At 43.5% G+C, this 18,015-nt stretch overlaps 1 protein-coding gene across 7 annotated transcripts in view; it reads left to right on the forward strand.

Annotated features, from left to right (window-relative positions):
• The window catches only part of TSPAN4 (tetraspanin 4), a 652,187-nt gene that overhangs the window by 162,135 nt on the left and 472,037 nt on the right, over positions 1–18,015 (forward strand). The window lies entirely within an intron of this gene.

Below are 18,015 nucleotides of genomic sequence, written 5' to 3' on the forward strand. Positions count from 1 at the left end.
AGTGAGCATGAAGGAGAGAACACAATATGATTCATTACAATATACCTTGGTGCCCCAGATCACAAAGTTTTTTAGAAGTAAAAACAAAAGCCATTTTAAAGTCTAAGTGAATTGATACTGGAAGCTGGTGCAAAATATCCTAAGATTGGAGTTGTAAATAGTGCTGACTCGTCCTAGCTGATATTCTGGGTATTCATTATGAATAAACTAGAGACCATCAATGAATTAATCAGGGAATGCAGCAAATGAAGAACCACAGTAATTAAAATCTTGATATTGTAAAATACTGTTGAAAATACTTAGGACTTATAGTGTCTTTCATCCAAGGATCCCAAAGCACTTCACAAACCTTAAACCTCCTTATACCCTGTGTGTGGTAGGTAAGTGGCAGTATCTGCCAATTTGCAGATGCAGAGAGGTCTAATGACCTTGACTCAAGGTCACATAATATGAATTAGTCAAAAATAGAGTTCTCTGATCAACATTTCAGCTCAGATGCAGAGACCCTTCTCCAATACAGTAGCACTTTACTCCAAGGACAGCCCTATTTGCTTCAGTGGATCTACTTGTAAAGCATTACTCATTGTGAGTAAGGCGAGCAGAACCTGGCCTTTTGTGAATTGGTTTGCCTAAGTGGAGGGCCACTGCAATCTTGTTGGCTCTTTCTCGTGGGAGGGCAGAGTTGGTAAGTGTGCCTTTTGAAGAGAATGTTTGCAGCAAGCACAAAAAGTTGAACAGCGCTCTCCTGCCATGAGAAGAGAGAAACTGCTGGGATTTAAATTCACTTGTTCCTGACACAGTATTTTTGCAGAGCGGGAAAGCAGAACTGGTGCAGCTAGACTTCTGAGGGGAGAAGGATGTTTGTTTCTGAATCAAAGCTATAAGGGAAAAGTCTTTTTGGAAAGAGGGTAAATCCTTGCTTAAGAAACACTTAAACCCTGCTGGAACACTAAGTTAATTAGTTTATTGCAGCAGGAAGATGCTTATAAGCTATCAAATAGGTAATAATCTGTAATTGGACCAAAAGTTGTCAGAAAAGGATAAAGTATTTGTAACACATCATAAAGAATGACTAGGAGCCAGCAGGCCCTTACACCTTCGTAAAAGTTTAACAGTATTTCATACAAACCTCTACAGAGTTGTTCCTAGTGCCGCTGCATACTACAGAACAAGCATCAAAGCCTAGGGATGGCGCCAGAGAAAGGGACTGGAGGGGGATTGTGTTGTGTAGCACAGAACTGCTGTCAAAATGTGTGAGGAACTGGTCATCGGTATGGAATATTTTGAGAGGCTAGGTGAACCAGGGCCAGACTACACAAAAATAAGGATGCTAGTTAAACAGAAATTAAAAGGAACAGTCACGAGTGGAATGCCTGCAAGCTGCATGTAAACTATATAAACACACTATAATAAAGGCTCAAACTAAATGTGTATCTTAAATTGAAAAGAAAGAGGACCAAAAAATATGCACTGTGGCTAAACAACAGAGTAAAAGAGAGAGAGGGGAAAAAGGCATCCTTTAAAAATTGGAAGTCAAATCCTACTGAGGAAAAGAGAAAAGAGCATAAACTCTGGCAAGTGCAGTATAGAAGTATAATTAGGCAGGTGAAAAAAGAATTTGAAGAGCAATTATTAGAAGATTCAACATTTTTTGATAAGTGCAAAGTAATGTATGTTGGAAAACATAATCCCAACTATACATATGAAATGATGGGGTCTGAATTAGCTGTTACCACTCAAGGAAGAGATCTTGGAGTCATCGCGGCTAGTTCTCTGAAATCACCGCTCAGTGTGCAGCGGCAGTCAAAAAAGCTAACTATGTTTGGAACCATTAGGAAAGGGATAGATAATAAGACAGAGAATATCATAATGCCACTATATAAATCCATGGTATGCCTGCACCTTGAATACTGCATGTAGTTCTGTTCACCCACCCCATCTCAAAAAGATATACTAGAATTGGAAAAAGTACAGAGAAGGGCAACAGAAATGATGCGGGGGATGGAACAGCTTCTGCATGAGGAGAGATTAAATAGACTGGGACTGTTCAGTTTAGAAAAGAGATGACTGGGCATGGGGGATATGATAGAGATCTACAAAATTGTGAGTGATGTGGAGAATAGTGCAATTTACCCCTTCACATAATATAAGAAACAGAGGTCTCCCAATGAAGTTAATAGGCAGCAGGCTTAAAACAAAGATAAGGAAGTATTTCTTCACACAATGCGCAGCTAACTTGTAGAACTCATTGCCATGTGAGGTTGTGAAGGCTGAAAATATAACTGGGTTCAAAAAATCAGGTAAGTTCCTGCAGGATAGGTCTATCAATGGCTGTTAGCCAAGATGGTCAGGGACGCAACTCCTCCCTAAGCCTCTGACTGCCGGAAGCTGAGACTGGACAATGGGATGGATCTCTTGATAATTGCCCTGTTCTATTCATTCCCTCTGGAGCAGTTGACACTGTCCACTGTAGGAAGACAGGATACTGTGCTAGATGGACCGTTGGTCTGACCCAATATGGCCATTCTTATGTTCTAATTTGGCTAGAATACCAGTGCTAATACCTATATTATAAATTTTTATTATTTTTTTAATCTTTCTGTAATATTCCCAGGTAGTTGAATTTTAGGAGATTTGAGGCCCCTAAAGAATTCAGTCTGGAAATCAGGAAATGTGTGGCCATGATCCATCAGATGTAGTAATTGCCAGTAAATTTTTGACCGCTGCAATCAGGGCTATGCACCTTAGGAACATTTTTCTTAACCACGGGTCAACATCCTTTCTATTTATTGAGAGCTGTTTCCTCTCTTGAAGTGACAAATGGTGCAAGACAAATATTTCAGAAGTAATGTCGATTTCGGTATCCGTGTCAGGAAACATTTATTTCGTTAAAAGAAAAGGAGGACTTGTGGCACCTTAGAGACTACCAAATTTATTTGAGCATAAGCTTTCGTGAGCTACAGCTCACTTCAGCATCCGATGAAGTGAGCTGTAGCTCACGAAAGCTTATGCTCAAGTAAATTTGGTAGTCTCTAAGGTGCCACAAGTCCTCCTTTTCTTTTTGTGGATACAGACTAACACGGCTGCTACGCTGAAACCATTTATTTCGTTGTGCATGATGGGACTCAGTTATGTTTTCTGTAGACCTAAAACATTAAGACCGTGGCCCTCCTCTGAATTTGGTGCTGACTGCATTTTAGGATGATCTGACACTATTTTTTCAAAATGTGGGATAATGTGTTGCTCATGACAGCGAGGGACTAATGACGCTTCCTATCTGGGGCTAGTGCAGACACCCACTCCCCCCTGCGTGTGTCTAGGGGTTAGACCCCCTACCCAGAGCCCCTTTGTAATCAGTGTGGTTCTATGCGGGTGCAGGTGTTATGCTATACAAAGCACATGGGATCTTTATAGGGAAGAAGGCAGCACGCCGCGTTTATTGAGAATACAACAGTTAGCATATGCTTTTCAGTCTCTCTCTCTCTCACACACACACACACACACACACACACACAGAGAGAGAGAGAGAGAGAGAGAGAGTCCTGCCAGTTGATGTTTATAGTTACCAGTCCAGTGTCTGGATCAATCTAGTGGCCAGCCAGATTGGTCGCAGAGGGGATCAGGGCTCTGTCGGTTGCGATCCGATGCTCCTGAAGTGTGGCAAGACAAACCCAAAATCTCCTTTTCTTATAGTCTTTTTTCTCTATTGAAGTCTATAGATTTTGCTGTGTCAGTTTCTGACCGGTTCCTCCTTCATTGGTGTTAACATTCCAAAACACCTCTGAGAGGGTCATCCTGTCCTGGTTTTGATTTAATCAATTGTCTTTAGGGGTGTCAGCCTTCCCCTCAGGGTCGTCAATCTGCCCTTCCTTCATTCTGGATGCGTGTTGATGATTTTCTGGTGTCCTTAAGTCTCTTCACTCCTTCTTCCTTGAGCATCTGGCTATAACAATGGCCTTCACACCTTATCTTTTCCTGATGCATACATTCCTCATTCACACAAACAGTCTTTTTACAGAGACCTTTGAGAATACAAACAGTAATATTTTATATCGAGCAAAAAGGCATTGCAAATTAAACCTTGCTAAGTTTTACAATCAATAACCAAGAAAATTTACATTGAGACCCAGGCCTTCAATGTTCCTCTAATCTACTTAACATAGACACAATACAGAGAGGGCCCAATTTGTAATGCATATGGGAAACCATAGTAGACGTTATAACTTATCCTAAAACAAAAGGGTGACCATAATCAGTCATAAGGATTGTTTTGGTCTGTCTCTGCCTTAACATCAGTATAGACACTGGCAGTCTCTCAGATGCATTCCTACCAATGTCCCAGAGGGTCATTCCTTTCTGCTATTCAAAAAGGGTGGCTGGTAAAATGAAATCAAGACATACATTAATTCTTATAGTACAAATATAAAATCCTGCTCCTACACAGGGGTCTCCCCCCAGAGTCACCTGCAGAATCAGGGTCAACATTCTGTGCAAGTCCCCACCCCACACTTCTGGCAGAAGATTTCCATTCTGCTCTGGAACACCACCTGCTATTGCAGAACTGGCTCCCCTCCCTACAAGTCTCCCAATGCATTTCTGTTAACACCTCTGCTTTCTGGCTGCTCACTAATCCATATGGCTCTGCCAATGCATCCCGAGTCTGAGGTCCCCATGTAGCTCTAACAATCCCGCTCCAATTCTGAACTTCAACACTCCATGCTGTTGCGGTCCTGGGGTGGGAAACCACTCCACAAATGCTTCTCAACACCCTCCCTTCGTGAAAAGATAATTTTCATGAAAATGATGGATTAACAGGTCTGAGGACTGATGTCTTCTGTTTAGTCCCAGAGCAGGTAAAGTATGAACAGTGGCAGTACCAGATTCCCACAGTATCCTTCCAGCATACCTCAGTCCTGCTTTAGAGGGATCATCTCTAGGGTGAAATTCTGAATTGTAATGGGGTTTCCTATGATGTGGGAAGCTCATCCATTAGGAGATCATTTTACATGGGCCACCCAACAGGAATCGGGATGGAACAACTCTTTGTATTTGGTAGAAAATTCAGTGACATGAGGTGAATGACTGTGTCTGTCATGACTGATCTCCTGAACCATCCTTCCTGCACTCTTTAATTTTTCTTGTCTTGTAAAATAACATACATTTGCAAAAGAGTCTAGCCAAGGAATGTGTTTTCTCATCAAGCCCATGGCAAACGTGAGACATCTCAGCAGGCACCCTCAGGAATTAGCAATTGATTGATTGTCTCTAGTAATTATCTTTTCAGCCATCCAAAAGCACAAAAAATGATTTAGTGTTGATGACTGGAGTTATTTAAAGTAACTGTGTTTAAAACACTGAGCCTTTGGGGATTGTGTTGATTAAGAGAGAGATCTGCCAGATGTTTCAGGTATAGGGGATGTCGAGAAGGGATTAATTAATATTTTGACAAAAATTGTATTTTTCTGTATCTATGGGTTTGGGGCATGGAAAAGTCAATAATTCCTAATGAGAAGGGTTAGAAGAAAAAAGCATTGCTGGAAAAGTTGTATTAATGACTTTGAGCAGCACAAGATTTCAGACTCTAATCAAAGCGATGACAGGAGTTAATTTTCAAAGTACCTTGTGAGATATGCTGACATCACACAGCATCTTTCTCTACTGTGTATCTGAGATACAGATAGGTCCCCCATTCCCGCAATATATAAGCATGTCACAATCTTTAATGTGTTTTAGTCCCAGCATCCCTGGGAGGTAGAGAAGTTCTGTTGTTCCCATCTTGCAGCTGGGCACAGAGAGATTGTGACTTCCCCAAGGTGACACAGGAAGTCTCTGGCAGTTCCCAAGTTTCAAGCTAATACCTCTAACCACACATTACTTGATGGACTTACTATGTTGTGTTATGTGATATCCTGTGATAACCTGCACTACCTCCTGCCATCACTCCCCATCTCTTTAGTTGGATTCTGGCTCTCAGTGGGAGAACTTAGGTGCTGCATTTTCAGGTGTCCCTATATGTGTTTGAACGATGCATGTCCATGCAGTGTGGCTGTTATTAAAATGTGCACTATTAGCTACAACCATAGTTACTCAAGATCTGGTACTAAGATTGATCTTTGAGATGGACTGACTGCCACAGGACACTGGGAAAGGTATTTGAACTTTAAATCCACCAGATTAATTTGCCGGGTATTCTTTTTTAAGCCTTCCTTCTTCTATGTGAAGTATTCTCATTTGACAGTTGCCAGTCTTGTGTGTGTGTGTGTGTGTGTGTGTGTGTGTGTGTTAAATATCACATTCCCCCGCTGAGCTTTCATAGTCTGGGAAACTGTTCATAGGTTCTTGGAGTCTTTTGAGTCTAGACATACCTCTTTGGTATGCAATGTCGTCGAGTCCAGTGGTATCATTAGGGAAAGTCACCCTGTGATGGTGGATTTCTTAAATGCCTCCTCAGTGACTCTTTGAAAACTGGTGTTACTTTACCTCTCTGTCATTTGTCTTCACTTTATCTGATGCAAAGGACTATTCTGCAGAGGGCAGAAAATGTGTTTCATAAAGGATTTTGAAAGTTGGCTTCATGCCAAGTTGGAATGAAACCCCAAAATTTTTAAATCTTCTGTGATCAAAATGTTTTGTTTTGATGGAATTGAAATGTTTCATTTAGATTTTGACTTTTTACAAATGTAGTTTATAACTTCAAATGTTTTAAAATGGAAACAGTCATTTCAAGACAAAAATATGAAATAATTCTTTCTGAACATGTCAAAACAGGAGGTTTTAATGTAGTCAGAACCTTTTTCCCAACACAAAATGATGGCGAATGTTCTATATCAGCGGAACTGTATCTGCCAATGGAATGTGGTTCAGCCAATTTTTCTCCAACCAGTGCTAGCTGCTATTTATTTGTTTGTATTATGGTAATGTCTAGAACTCCAACTGAGATTAGAGTCCCATTGTGCTAAAACAGGCCTTGCCCCAAAGAACTTATCTAACAAGACAAGATAGCTATCCCTCAGTTTCGAATATCAAAATGTAGAGGGTGAAGTCCCAGCCCCATTTAAGTCAATGACTGAATTCCTTTTGATTTCTGTGGAGACAGGAATTCACCAGAAAGTAATTAACTTAATCATATTTCTTGATCTCTTCTTAATCAGACTTCTGTGTGTAGCCCCACAAAATAATTAGACGCTGTTTTGTTTAGTTTCAGAGTGGTAGCTGTGTTAGTCTGTATCAACAAAAACAACGAGGTGTCCTTGTGGCACTTTAGAGACTAACAAATTTATTTGGGCATAAGTTTTTGTGGGCTAAAACCCACTTCATCAGATGCATGCCTACTGTATTTTCCACTCCATGCATCTGATGAAGTGGGTTTTAGCTCACGAAAGCTTATGCCCAAATAAATTTGTTAGTCTCTAAGGTGCTACAAGGACTCCTCATTGTTTTGTTTAGTTGTGGTCTTTGTTTTAAGCGTGAACTTCATGCCTCTCTTACATTCTTTTTTTCCTTTTCTTGTATGACATCTGTCAGTGGAGTTTCTGGGCACAACGTATGTGACTCAGGAACTGACTAAAATAATAGTTACCCCCAAACATGTATCTCATCCACCTCCACTATGCTGATGGATGCAGTGCTCCCTTTGGAAATCAGTCTGTTTCTCTGAATGAGAGAGGATTCTTTGGCACGAGAACAGCCCCCAGCTGTCAGCTGCACAAGCACTACCCACAGGACAGTGTCTTAAAAATAAATCTCTTACAAGGCAACACTTTGCACTCTCACTGGACCACCTCTTTTTAATATTTAGAAGCTGTGGATATTATTTCTCTAGCACCAAAAGCATGTTGGTGCTTTTCAGACAAAGTCCCTGCCCCGAGGAGCTAAGAATTTTAATAGCTACTGTAGCTAAATAATAAAATTCTTTTAGAGCTCCTTGCAGTTGATTGGGTTTCTGGGCTCATGACTCACTTCATACTTGCTTACAGCTCTCATTGAGATCCTCTTGCGCAGGGGACACTATTAAACCAGAGTGCCTTCTCGTTGGACTTTGGAAATCCAGCACAATGTTTGGCATTAACTGGCCCCCTTGTTGGCTGTCTCAGAAGAGAGGCCCCAAGGGGGACTGGGCTATGGATTCTGAACTAGCCTCTTGCCTCTGGAGTTTCACATTAGAGAGAAGGGCTTGTTGGTGGGGCCACTGTAGTGACAACTTTACTCCTGCGCCAAAAATTAAAAATTCTGCACCAAAATATTAAAAATTCTGCACACAATATCTTAAAAATTCTGCAAGTTTTATTTGTCAATAATTAAATGCAGAGGCTCCAGCATGGCCGTAGGGAGTAGAGACCACTAGCTGCAGAAAGGTGGGAGATCACCCTGCAGCTCCCCTGCCCCTGGGACACTGACTCAGTGGTGAGGCTGCCCCCAACCCTGACCTAACACAAAGTCTGGGCCTGCCCCAGAAACACCGTGGGGCCCTGCCTCTCTGTGCCAGGCACACCAGGTGTGGGGCAGGCAGACTCAGCCAGGCAGGATCCAAGTGTGGACGGGCTCAGTGTGGGGGGATCCAGGTGTGGAGTGAGAGGATTGTGTGTGGGACAAGCTGGGTGCAGGAATGATGTGCAAAAATGATGTACCTGTGCTGCTAGGGAGTGACACATGAGTGCTCTTGCAGCTTCCCATTGCCTCCCGGTCAGAAAGTCATTTTTCTGTAGGCAAGCAAAGAAATCTGCGGAGTACATGAATTCTGCACATGCGCAGTGGCGCAGAATTCCCCCAGGAGTACAACTTGCACTTGCACTGCCTGTGCAGTACCTGCTCCATGTACAGCAGACATCAGTCTTCAGGAATTAGCAATCTGGCACCTTTCACCTGTACTAAATTCACATTAAAAAAAATCATTTTCAACTGTTCTCTCGTTTGCTAAGACCCTGTCTGCCTGAGGCTTTCAAACTTGTTTAAGAGCTATATTTAAGTAGTAAGTACAAGTAGTTTAGAAGCTGTTGGCAGGTGTACCTGGTAGTGACACGGGCCAAACAATGTTGCATTTAAGTTTAAAAAAGCATGCTTGAACACTCGACTCAATTTGGATTTTGGAAAGCAGATAAGCTGGCTGAGTGCTAGGGTGGGGAGGAGGTATTCATAGGGAAGAGTGACTTGTGTCTGAGCATATGAGTGATCAAAGCTGGTCCTTGAATTATGCAATATATGACAGTGGTGAAGCAGATCATTTTTATAGAGACAACATTCCGACTCCCCTAGCGTGCTGACTTCTGCTTACTTGTGAAAGTAAACACAATGAGAAGGTGAGCTCTCTGCTCTAATCTGTGCAGGGCTGTGTGATGGGGTGTTGGCCACACACAAGGTAGAGCAGGTTAAATTAAGCTAATTAACCTGACAGCCTGCACCTGGGGCAGGGCCAGGGACTGAAAGGCTGATGGATGATGGAGAGCAGCTGAGAAGAAGCAGGCAAAGCTGGCATAAAGCCAGGAAGTTAGTATCAAACAGGTACTGCAGGGAAGGTAGTCTGCAGTCATTTTCTGGGAGAAGGGAGTTGGAGCTGAAAAATTCAGGGGGTAGGGCTGCACATAAGAGCAGAGAAGTAGGAAGGAGTCTAGGGAAACATCAACAAGGTCTGGGTACAAGCAGACCATAGTTGCTAGACATATGGTCCTTGGACTGTAACCGGGAGTAAAGGGTCGACCTACGTTCCCCTACCAGCCCCTGGGAAAGTGGCATAGACTGGACAGTGGAGCCAACTGGGATAGTCAGCCAATGGAAGGGGAGAACTGTACAGTGACCTGGCCGGAGGGCTAAGTGACAAAGGAGGAGTACCCCAGGTACCAGAGAGAGAGAGAGAGACCATGGGACAGGGAATGGGACATTGGACTGGAGTGAATACCCAGATGCAGCAACAAGGAGGCACCCTATCAGTGAGTGTACCCTGTGACAGGCTGAAAAAACCTCACGGGGAAATAGGGAAGAAACATTTTGCATGGAGATCAGATTTGCCAAAGGAAAATGTAAGTTCTGCTGGATCTGACCAATGGTCCCTCTCCTCAGGGATCCAGGCTCTGACAGTGATGCATGCCAGATGCTTCAGAGGAATGTAGGTGTAAAAGCCCATTAATGCACCACATTGTATCACAGCATCTCATGGAGAGTACACCTTTCTGGCTGCAGGTGGTAAAAAGCTTATGCCCTGAAAGAGGAATCATAACCATTTCCATGTTTATCCTAGCTAGCATAACTGCAGTGCTTTTCTTATTCATATAAATGTGGTATATGATTGACAGTGTTTTGTGATGTCATAAATACATACTTACTGGGCATCTGTTACTTGTATGTTCATGTAGACTGTAACATTTTATATAAATCCTTATGATTACTAATTTCTAACTCTGGTGCTGTGAAGGACCCACCTATAGTAAATTGCGTTGTTTGTGTTCTTTGAAACTTGTTTAGAAAGGTTCTATTAGAGGCATGTGAAGTTGCTAAATTGCATTCAGTGAGCTAAATGCAGTTGCTATACTTGCTGATGCTTCTTACTGTAGACACACTTAAATAGAAACAGTTACAAAAGGGTTGGCTTTAATTATCTTACATATTTTCTATACCTACTCTCATTAAGTGTCACTTTTTTTTTCCCCCTTGAGAAGTACCTCAGAGTTTTATAGCACTGCCATTGGATAACGCCCAGTGCATTACTGGGGGTGGTGGTGAGGGTCTTGTACTGGAACTGTAAGTAACTGTAAGTTGTTCAGACGATCAGATTCCTGGACTATCCAAACACTCCTACAGGCATAATTCAGCATGTGAGGGCATGGGTGGGGGGAATCTCATTCCACTGTAACTATTAGCAACTGTTCTATCATAACTTTACAGTTACTATTTTTCACTTGAACAGCTCAACTGAGAAGGGCCCATTTGGCTAGGCTCTATAGAGACATAACGTAAGAGACCCCGTAACCCTTAGCAATCCACATAGACAAGACAGAAAAGAAGTATTACAATCTCTTCATTTTACAAATGAGGAACCAAGGCACAGAGCTTAAGTAATTTGCCCAAAGTCACACATGGGGTCTGTGGCAGGGTAGAGAATTAAACTTGGATCTCAAGGTTCCTAGTCCAGTGCCTCAACCATAAGACCATCCTTCCTTTAGGGCAGCGGTTCTCAAACCATGGGTTGGGCCCCCATTTTAATGGGGTTGCCGGGGCTGGCTTAGACTTGCTGGAGCCGAAGCCCCACCACCCAGGGCCGAAGACAAATCCAGAGAGCTTCAGCCCTGAGTGATGGGGCTCAGGTTACAGGCCCCCTGCCTGCAGCTGAAGCCCTTGGGATTTGGCTTTGGTGCCCCCCACCTGGGACGATGGGGCTTGGACTTTGGCCTCCGCTCCTGGGGTGCTGGGGCTCAGGTGGGCTCAGTCTTCCGTCTCCCCCTCCTGGGGTCGTGTAGTAATTTTTGTTGTCAGAAGGGGGTTGCGGTGCAATGAAGTTTGAGAACCCCTGCTCTAGGGAGATGAAGAGGAACATTCATAATTTTGTGGAAATAAAGATGTTGTCATGACATTGTTCTTTCATGTTATAAAACGTCAAAGTGTATTCAGTCAGTCACATTGCTTAATGTGCTGGGCATTCAATGACCCTTCTGTTTAGTGATGTCACTGTCTATAGCGGCAATGAAGGATCGTTCCACTGCCACTTTTGTTGGGAGTAGAGGGGTTGGAGGTATTAAATATGGCTTAGAGATTGGAAAAAATGGTTTCAGATCCAAACTTTCTTTGGCAGTACCTTCTTTACCTCCTGCCCTCGGGGAGGGCTTGTTCAGACACCCCTGTAATATAGTTTATGTATCGTTTCCCAGTTGTTTGTTTCGCTACTGGATTGCAAAGTGTATCCCAAACCCATTCACATATTTCTCCTGCTTCCTCCTCACCTAAACCTCCCTTTTGATCTTACGGTCGCAGACATAAGCAGGAGGGAGAAGTTCCTTAGAGACAACCTGTTCATGCTGCTCTTCAAATGGCAGGAGGGAGCTGAGCATGTTGTCAGGCAATGAAAAGACTGGGATCAGAATTCAAGCCACAGTTGCCATAGGGAGGAAGGATGGTTTTGTAGCTAAGGCCTGGATTCAGTTCCTGTCTTTCGCCAGTCTTCCCTTATGGTCTTGGGCAAGTTGTTTAATCTCAGTAGCCCTCAATTCTCCATATGTAAAATGGTGCTTAATCTTTCTTACCTCACATGGGTGTAATGGGGGATAAATTCATTAGTAGCTCAAACACTATGAGGATGGAGGTCATATAAGCACCTACATTTATCGCTAGCCACTAGGCCACGTGCTTAGGCCACATTTTCTAAGGGACCTCAACTTGGCCTTTAAACTTATGCCTGTAGTCTCTTTTTTATTTACTATTTGTATTGCAATAATGCTTAAAGGCCTCAGGCCTGTAGTGCTAGATGGCATGCAAATGCATAGCAAGAAGACTGTCTATTCCCTGAAGGATAGTCCAAGTGTAAGATGAGAGACAACAGGTGGATTCAGCAACCAGCTCTGGGGAGTACAAGGTAACAGTGAGATGGTTACAGTCAGTGTGGTTAGCGGGGATCCCAGCACAAGAGCTCTCCAGGCACTGTCAATTTTTTTTTTTTGTAGGCATCTCAGCAGCAGAGAGTTTTAAGGAGAGATTTGAGTGAGGATAATGAAGTGGCCTTGGGAATTTTACACAGAGCGGCATGGGAGAAAATGTGAAGGAGGAAAATGTTGAGTAATCAGGGCTGGTATTGTTGTTAGAGTAATGTTGGGGTTTATTATCTTGATAACATAGACATGAGGATCGATAGGGTGGGACTAAACCATCAAGGGCCTTAGAATGAAGGTGAATAACTTGTGTTTTATGCTGTGGGGAAGTGGAAGGCAGTAGAGGAATGCAAAGAGGATAATGTGGTGGAAGGAACAATCTAGGTAATGATATTTGCTGCAGCATTTGGAATAGATGTAAGTGTGACAAGATGGCATGTGTCAAGGGGAGAGAGGAGGAGGTTGCAGTAATCAAGATGTACAAAGTGGATAGTCTGATCTTTGCCAGATTTGTGTGCAGAGATCTGGCTTTTTGTGAACTGCAAAGTGTTTTTCCTCCCTTTAAATTGAATTATTTTAACGGTCAGTGAGCACTTGATAATATAGTGATATGTGCTCCAGAGATTCGCTCTTCATATTAGCATGCTATTGCATTCGATGTTGAGGCTAGACAGAACCACTCATCTTTGCCTTACAGCCCCTATGGACTCACTTAACTCGCTTATGAGTGGGTGATTAAATAAGAAGAGAGACCTTGTCAGCTGCAAATATTAATGTAAATCTCAATGCTTAGTATTACGTTTACAAGGGTCACTGAGGGTCCCTCTAAATTTGTAATAGACTCTGTCATTCACAGCTTCTCTGGGATAGAACTGCTTGGTTTTGCTTCACTGTCCCCTAGCCTGAACCCAAACTGTCCAGGAGGTACCCTGTGATACAGTTTTTTGGCACGTAACCTGTCAACTTAGAAACCCCTATTACCTACGTCTGTATAAAATATTGCCTCGCACTCTGCTGGGGAAATAATGAATCGTGATTGTGATGTCATTGATTCTGGGGTCATTCACCTCGAATGAGCATCTCAGGTTGGTAGTGACTGAAAGCTGTTACCATCTAATGACTCTTGGCCTGTGTGAATTAAGTTGGTGGTCTCACTTCAGTTCCTAGTGAACATGTGTCCACATCACAGAATCCACAACTACAGACGCTACTTGGTGTAACAAACGTGTGTCACACACAGGAGTGCAGGTAAGAGACTGCACCTTATTTCTTGGCGCAGTCACATGCTGTGGGGCAGGATTACAAAAGTTTATACCACTGTCACGTGGCATAGGATAATCTCCACAAACTCTAGCAGCATCCCTTACACCTGACACGTCTGAATGGACCATGGAAACCGAATTATCCTCTCACCTGAGAGTAGGTTTCTCAATGACACGTTGGAGGGGGAAGATGAAAGGAAGCTTGTACTTGCTGCCACTTGCACTCTTTTCCCTGCATATAAACAGAAGACTTCAGTCTTCCGAGTTGGCGAGCCAGTGCCTTTAACCAACACTAAATTCCTTTTATTTAAAAATAAACAGAGACCGATAAGCATGAATGGGACTGAAGAGTGTTTTTCTAAACGTTAGAAATGATACAGTGTATCAGTCTTTTGATTGTTAAAGATTAAGATCTCTTCATATGTCATTATGGAGGCAGAACCATTGTTTTTTTTCCCCTCTCTCTTTCTCCCATGTTAAGAAGAATGCCATGAAATAGTTTTGCAAACTGGTGGCTTGGAGAATTGGGGGCCAAAGGCTTAACCCTAAGTCTCTTATATTGGAGCACATTGTGCTGCCACTACGCTGCTAGGCCGGCTCTCTGGTATTCATGTTTAAAGCCAATTTTGCCTTTAAGACATTTTACTCTTAAAATTGGGAATTTTGGCATGATCCATGCAGGAGGCATGGATGTGTGTCTTTAGTATAGAGGTGTGGTGAAATCCAAAATATGTTTGAGGTCATGTCAGTGAAATTGAATACTGTTAGAGAATGTCTCCGCTGCTAGATAAAAAACACTGCAAAGCCTTGATGTTTATTTTTAAAGCAGGGGACATTGATCCTGTGACAGTATTCTGTTAAGGTGATTTTATTTCTCCTCTATGAAATGACTTGTGTACATTTCTTCACTTCATCTGATGAATGTTGGTGCAAAATAAGAGATGTTGCCCACTCTGTTTTCATTGATGCTATGTTCTGACACATTTTGAGAACAAATTTATGGCGGGTGGCATTCAGCTAATTACTGACTAGCTGATCGTGACAGTACAGGGTTCCTAGATGTATGGGAACTAGCCAGTTTCTGATGGGTTTTGTTTTTAATATAACTTTTATCAGTGAGGCATCCATTGTTCTGAGTGGCTGGCACAGATAGTCTGTATGTGGGCTTTAGGCCAATTTCTGGCCTCATACGAGTGTGCACAATTCATTGTGACGAAGCTCGTGGAAGTTGCACTCATGACTGTAAAATTAGAATTGCTTCTCATGTCTGAGCTAAAGCAAGTAATCGGTGAATGGTGACAGCATTCTGGTCCCTATTATGAGTCTCTTTCCTTCCACCATCTTTATATTGATTCTAAGTGGAATTCTGTTATAAGTGCCACATACAATCTGCTGAAGCCTTCAGGGAAAGTGAGAGAGCAAATGCAGAGGCTGCACTATAAATTCAAGGCACAGAATCAAAGTTGAAGACCATCCAAACTGATGTAGGACGTGTGTGTATATACCTCTGTTTCCTAGGTGATATGGTGGACATACACTGACTGATAATAGCCCACCTTAATCGATTGGTCTCGTTAGAGCTGGTATGGCAACCCCCATTGTTTCATGTTCTCTGTATATATCGATCTTCCTACTGTATTTTCCACTACATGCATCTGATGAAGTGGGCTTTAGCCAACAAAAGCTTATGCTCAAATAAATTTGTTAGGCTCTAAGGTGCCACAAGTACTCCTCATTCTTTCGACTGTCTGCTGTTTCTGTTATTATAGAGGCAGTATTTACCTTTGGAACTTTTAATGTAACACACCCATGATCCCACAGGACTTCAAGGTTGTCGCTATGCTGGATACTATGACCTTTTGAATCTTCATGGTAGCAGCATGCATAGGGCTCTTGCGTAGGTCCCTAATGCTTTCGGTCACACAGAATCTGTGTGTATTCTACTGGGCCTTTGACATATTGTTGACAGGGCCGGCTCTAGGCACCAGCCTAGCAAGCAGGTGCCTGGGGCGGCAAACGGGAAAGAGCAGCACTGCGGCGGCTTTCGGCAGCTCCTCCTCCTGTTTCCTGTTCGGTGGCATGCTGGCAGCAGCTCCTCCACTTCCCTCTTTGGCGACATTTTCCTTCGCTGCTTGGGGCGGCAAAAAAAGGTAGAGCCGGCCCTGGCTGTTGAACAGTTCTGATTCTCTCTGGTAGAGGGTAATTGTGCATGTACATGCTGACTGGTTAATTGCAAAATAGGTTCTTAACCTAGGGTTCATGAACAGGTCTCGGGGGATCATGACTGCTCTGCTCTTCCCATATTGCTAAATGTGAGGGAGTGCTGGGGAGTCCTGGTTTGTAAAAGAGGATCCTACTGTGGCAAAAGTGGAGAACCCCTTGCATATGTTAAAAGAACATTAGTAAGGTTGCAAGGTCAAGCACTGAGGAGTTAGAAGAAGCCAGATTAAGGTTGGCCCGCTTGAAGCCCCGGGAACTTTTGAATTTCATTTCCTATTTGGTCAGCGTGGAGAGCTCAGCAACACAGGTGACCATGCAGTTCCCTGAGAATCACAAACGAGCTCCAGCATGGAGCGAACTGGAAACACTGGATCTGATTGCTGTATGGGGAGAAGAATCTGTGCAGGCAGAACTCCGATCAAAAAGAAGAAATGCTAATATATATGCCAAAATCGCACAGGGCATGATGGAGAGAGGCTACAGCAGGGACACACAGCAGTGCCGCATGAAAGTCAAGGAGCTCAGGCAAGCCTACCAAAAGACAAAGGAGGCGAATGGTTGCTCTGGGTCAGAGCCCCATACCTGCCGCTTCTATGATCAGCTGCATGCCATTCTGCGGGGAACCCTACCACTACCCCACCACCGTCCGTGGACACCTGCAAGGGGAGAGTCTCATGCAACGCAGAGGAGGCTTTTGTGGATGAGGAAGAGGAGAATGTGCAGCAGGCAAGCGGTGAATCTGTTCTCCCCAGCAGCCAGGACCTTTTCATCACCCTGGAGCCAATACCCTCCCAAGGCAGGATCCCCGACCCTGAAGGCAGAGAAGGCACCTCTGGTGAGTGCAGATTTGTAACTACAGTACAGGATTTAATAGCAATAGTGTTTAATGTTTGATTTGCCCTGAAGACTTGGGATGCATTTGTGGCCAGTACAGCTACTGGAAAAGTCTGTTAAGGTGTCTGGGGATGGAGAGGGAATCCTCCAGGGACATCTCCATGATGTCTGAAAGAATTGCAGAAGGTTTCTGGGGAGGGCTGCCTTATTTTGTCCTCCACAGTAGGACACTTTACCACGCTAAGCCAGTAGCAAGTAGTCTGGAATGATTGTAGCACAAAGCATGGCAGCAAATGGTCCTGGGTTTTGGTCGCATTCAAGCAACATTCAGTCTTTATATTTCTGTGTTAGCCTCAGGAGAGTGATATCATTCATGGTCACCTGGTTGAAATAGGGGAATTTTTGTAAGGGAACAGTAAAAGGACCCCGTTCATGCTGGGCTGTCTGTGCTTGGCTAAAAGGGATCATCCCATAGCCATGAGGCGGGAGGAGGTGTATGCTGCACATCCACCCAAAAACTGCAGCCCCTCCTTTTAAATAACAAACCTAACAGGCATTGCTTGCTATGAGAAAGGAGGACACTGCAGTTTGAAAACATTCCCACATGTTATGAAAGTGTTATAAGCCAACCCCATGTACCCATTGGCTTACCATGGCTGTCTGGAAACCGAATTCTGTTGCCCAGCCATGTGTTATGTGTCGCCATACTGGCAGGCGCTCCATATAAAAGGCAAAATGCGACCTTGTACCTAAAGCACATGTGCTGTCTGCTGTGAATTGCTTGATTCACTGTGAAAGAGTCTCCCTTTTCTTCTCAGAAATGTATCTTCTTAAATTTTACTCTCCCTTTTTATCCCCCTGCAGGTGCAAATGTTTCTATGCTCCCCCTATCATCTCCGTCCCTGAGGTTATCACAGATTAGAAGGCGAAAAAAAACCGCACTCACGATGACATGTTTTCCGAGCTCATGCAGTCCTCCCACACTGATAAGGCACAGCTGAATGCATGGAGGCATTCAGTGGCAGAGTCCAGGAAAACATTGAGTGTGATGAGAAGAGGCAGGGTGCAATGCTGAGGCTAAATGGGGGAGCAAACGGACATGCTCAGGCATCTGGTGGAGCTACAGGAAA

This window comes from Natator depressus, chromosome 6 (assembly GCF_965152275.1).
Source record: "Natator depressus isolate rNatDep1 chromosome 6, rNatDep2.hap1, whole genome shotgun sequence".
Lineage (NCBI taxonomy): Eukaryota > Metazoa > Chordata > Testudines > Cheloniidae > Natator > Natator depressus.